Here is a 4,931-nt window from a genome sequence, read left to right on the forward strand (position 1 = left end):
AGAATGTTGGCTTCCTTCGTCTGGATGGTGCTGGTGGTTTAGTGGCTCATTCTTATAGCGGCGTGTCTCCGGTGTCAACCCCTTCCAAACCGGATTGTATTTAAAAGTTGTATCGTTGCCATTGGTTATAGGTATGCAAACAGTTCTAATTCTGAATTTAAACCATGAGGTACTAGGGAATTGAGGTTAAATATCCATTTGGTTTCACTCCTGGATAGTTGTGAGATATAATTACCCCCCCTCCAGTGGGGGGTAATTTTTTCTAGTCCAAAAAATTGGGACATTTTCACTGATTGTTGATGCATAGCTTTGTAGTGTGCAGACAGCGGATGGCCCTCAAAGCCCTGTTGTATATTATACACATGTTCTTTAATACGCACACCTAGTTGCCTCTTGGTTCTGCCCACATATATTTTATCACAGGGACATTTCATTGCGTATATAACTCCCTGTGATTTACAATGTATATGGCTTCTAATTTTATATTCTTTTTGTTCTTTACTGTTTGATAAAATATGTGTTTTTATTTTTGTGTTTATGAAATCCTTTTCTTCTTTTGCTAAAATGCCCCTTTCTGATCCCCTATCTAATAGTTGTATGAGTACTTTCTGGTATTTAATAGTTGGGTCATCTTTAGCTCTTGGTATGTCTGTGCATCGACTAATAGGCGCATGCACTCTTGATGGTACATATCATGGTTCAGTACCACTACGCTTCCCCTTTGTCCGCTGGGCGGATCACTATTATGGACATTTATCAACGGGTTTAGTCAGGTTTTCTTTACTATAATTGTCGCAAAATTGTCGCAACTGCGACTACACGATTTTTCGTGCGACATTTTGACTGGAAAGCGAGAAAAGCAAGTTTTCCTAAAATTGACTATGTAGTAATAATTTTAAAATGGACTACGGGTAGTTAGGTATTTATTAACTGCGACAGTCGCAACTGCGCAAAAAAAAGTCGCAACAGCGTTAAAAATTTACTAAATTTACTCCAGCTCAAACATGGAGCAGAAAAAGCTACTACCAAAGTAGAAAAGGAAAAATTGCTTACGTGAAAGAAAATTATCAACAGGCTGAAACCAGTTGATAAATACGTCGCACATAAGCAAAAAAAAAGTAAGGAAAAAATTACTAAAAAAAAGAATACATAAGCAAACATTGATAAATGTCCCTCTATATTGTTATTGGTTTGGAGTGTTTTTAGTGCTTGTTGTTCTTTAAGGGTTAGATTATTTTTCTGGTATTTGTGATTAGTTTTAATTTTTCTGAGATCCCTAGTCACCAGACTTTCAAAGGCTTGCATGGCCTCAGAATATTCATACTGTGGAAAAAATGTTGATTTATTTTTCAGGGTTCTATGAATATAGGGTGTAGTATTAGCATTACTCAATGCTATTTCTGAAATTTGTTTTTTTTTGATAAAGTATTTTTTAAAAGTCAGTTTCCTCATACATTTTTTGACCCCTATGTAGGCATCTAGTTTGTTATGCCCTATGTAGGTGTCTAGCGTGCAGGAAGGTAGAGGCGCCCCCGGCCGGAGCGCATTCCCACTGCCGCCAACGGTCCTTCTAACAAACCGGATTACCAGCAAAGAACTCCCGGATAGTGTTGAGCGGCATAGGCCATATTCGAATTCGCGAATATTCGCAAATATATGGCCGAATATTCGTCATATATTCGCGAATATTTGCATATTCGTAATATTCTCGTTTTATTTTCGCATTTGCGAAACAATTCGCAAATGCGAAAATTAACATATGCAAAAAATTAACATACACAAATTAGCATAAACGAATATGCGTTAATGTGAAAATTAGCATATGCAAATTTGCACGCCAGTCTCACACAGTAGTATTAGAGCCTTCTTTACACCACACAAGCTGGAAGCAGAGAGGGATGATCACTATGATGTGTACTGTGAAAAAAAAATAAACGAATATTCGTAATTACGAATATATAGTGCTATATTTGCGAATTTGCGAATATGTGATATTCGCGAATAAAATTTGCATTGCGAATATTCGCGAGCAACACTACTCCCAGAAAGGATCATCATTTAATACCTCCTGGTAATCTCTGGAGCACCCACATCGAGAGCCCTCAGCAGTGATCATCGCGCAGCTAGCGCCCGCCGGAGACGTACAAGGTAACATCCTCTATTCCGCTACTTAGAGATATATGAACAAGCAGAAATTTGAGGCTATATATATATATATATATATATATATATATATATAGTACGGATACTCACCAGCCTGCAAGATAGTTGTATTGGAACCAGGTAGTGATATTGCTAATGTAACAACCATATATTGACTATATAACAGATCTGAACCCTAAGAAAAAGACCAATTCAGCACGCACTCTCAACCTCTGGAGCACCCTCAGGGAGAGCCCACGCAGGTACACAGCATAAAGCATCCTCTAATATAACATCGCTACGGACCCGCAATGCTATATAGCAGCTCCTTACCAGGTACAAATAGGAGTAATATCATTACAACTAACAATAGTTCTTTGTACTAAATACAAATTGATTAATTAAAAACTATATTACTCACACCGCAGAAACATCACTCCTTCAGCCTCTAATAGCAGCCGTTCTGATACCTGCATCAGCGCATCTCTACTACTTACTGCATGCACCATCGCGTCTGACTACTAGCAGGTACATTACGCTGTCCTGATACAAACAGTCTATTTCATTTGATACGCATACTATTTTTAACACCAAGGCTATTTGTATCTTCTGTAGCTACTTTGAGAACTCTCCCTCACATCGCTCACAGTGCAATCTTTATCATCAGGATCTTCCTATTTCCCACTGCTAATACAGGTCAGTTTAAATTATACAGCCACTAGTTTTTAATGTGTCTGATACAGCGCTTGCCAATAAAATAATATTTTTGTTACATATACTATATATTGGTGTGCATCAACAGGGGAGCACATCTATTGGCTCAGCAGCAGTTCAGCCACAGATCAGATCCAAACCCATCCAGCGCTAGTGACTCTATATAGCAACTTGTCTAATTTACAAATCTGTTTAACTGGCACCAGTTAATTTAAAAAAATGTTTTCCAGTGGAGTTCCCCTTTAAGGTCTATCAGATGGATCTCCGCATCTGTTACAGGATGGCTGCGCTGACAGCACTATGTACTAGCGCATGCGCAAGGGAATCCCCGATACACAGATAGGCGATTAGACTTCTGGCTAGCTGCGATGACGTGTGTGATCTTTGCCCAGCCGCATTTTCATTGTTTACAAACAGAAAGGACGGAGTGTGGAGTTATTGCGATCACAACGCTTACTGTAAGGTATAAAACATCAGAGACCTGCATTCACATTTTGGAGCCCCCCCTTGTCTGCCACTCCAATTGGTCTAGATTTAGCACACTGCATTGTTATATTTGAAATGTTTTTATGCTTGACAGCTCTTAAAGGGGTACTCCAGTGGTTAAGATTTTTGGCTATATTGCATCTTCTTTTAATGGTCATGTTTTTTGCAATTGACATGTATTATATGTTTGTGTAGCATGTGTCTTTTTTTCTTACCTGTTTGTGGGCCAGGAAGTTCTGTAGTTCTGTGTTGGATCTCTTACTGTTGTCCACAGGTTAGGATTAGGCTGTGGACAAGATGTCAGAGCTTTTTTTTTCTCTGTTCTTTCAGAACTGCATGAGAGAGATAAGCCACGCCCCCTCATCTCCCCCTCCAGGTGGTCACAGGTGTGCATGAGAGCAAGAAGCTCCTACACAGCTCCTCATCTCCCCTCCCCCTGCTTTGTCTTGTGAGGACGCAGGTCTGCATTGAAAGAAGACAGAGAAGATGTATGTGAAGGGGAGGTTAACAAGGTGCATGGGCTGGGGATGTAGGGGGAGATTTATCAAAACCTATGCAGAGGAAAACTTGCACAGTTGCCCATAGCAACCAGTCAGAGCGCTTCTTTCATTTTTAGGAAGGCCTGTGAAAAATTAAACAAGTGATCTGATTGATTGCTATGGGCAACTGGACCCTCTGCACAGGTTTTGATGAATCTCTCCCGTATAGACTGCAGGGGAATAAATCTCGGACTGGGGTTGATTTCTGTGTGTGAAGGGGGGGGGGGGGGGACTCCTGAATGACACATGCTGGGAGTTGTAGTCCCTGTTATGTGTGTGTATGCTAGTGTTTACAAACCAGTGTGCCTCCAGCTGTTGCAAAACTACAACTCCCAGCATGCCTTGACAGACTTTGGGCATGCTGGGAGTTGTAGTTTTGCAACAGCTGCAGGCACACTGGTTGGGAAACACTGTCCTAGCCTATTCAGCATACACATCATGTTACACCAGTGTTTCCAAACCAGTGTGCCTCCAGCTGTTGTAAAACTACAACTTCCAGCATTCCCTGACAGCTGGAACCACACTGATTGGGAAACACTGGCCCTGCCTATTCAGTATATTACAAACAAAGTGCATTGTTTTCCAACCAGGTTGTCTTCAGCTGTATCAAAGCTACAACTCCCAGCATGCCCGGACAGCTTTTTGCTGTCCAGGCATGCTGGTAGTAGTCGTTTTGCAACACCTGGAGGCACCCTGGTTGGGAAACACTGGTGTATGCCCTCTACAGGTGTGGTGAACTAAAAACCCCAGGAGACTACAGAGGCAGCATGCTGGTGTTATACCACAGACTGAAGACTCCTGAATGACACATGCTGGGAGTTGTAGTCCCTCTTGTGTGTGTATGCCAGTATATCCCAACCAAGGCTGATTATATGAGTGTGCTGTGTATCAGGGGGCCGACCTGGGAAAATAGTAGGGGGGTAAAGGGAGGAACAAACAAAACAAGAAAAAGGAGCCGCCCCAAACCAGCAAGGCATGTGGCATGCTGAGATTTGTAGTTTTCAGCACAGCAAGAAACAGGAAATAGAAGCAAAGATAGGAAAACACAGT

At 41.3% G+C, this 4,931-nt stretch overlaps 1 long non-coding RNA gene across 1 annotated transcript; it reads left to right on the forward strand.

Moving 5' to 3' along the window:
* The first annotated feature begins 2,573 nt into the window (after nucleotides 1–2,573).
* LOC130277689 (uncharacterized) lies at nucleotides 2,574–4,089 on the forward strand. Its single transcript, XR_008845532.1, has 3 exons — nucleotides 2,574–2,670; nucleotides 2,758–2,838; nucleotides 3,673–4,089. It is a non-coding gene; the product is annotated as an uncharacterized LOC130277689 (long non-coding RNA).
* The last annotated feature ends 842 nt before the right edge of the window (nucleotides 4,090–4,931 follow it).

Source organism: Hyla sarda, chromosome 6 (assembly GCF_029499605.1).
Source record: "Hyla sarda isolate aHylSar1 chromosome 6, aHylSar1.hap1, whole genome shotgun sequence".
NCBI classification, from domain to species: domain Eukaryota; kingdom Metazoa; phylum Chordata; class Amphibia; order Anura; family Hylidae; genus Hyla; species Hyla sarda.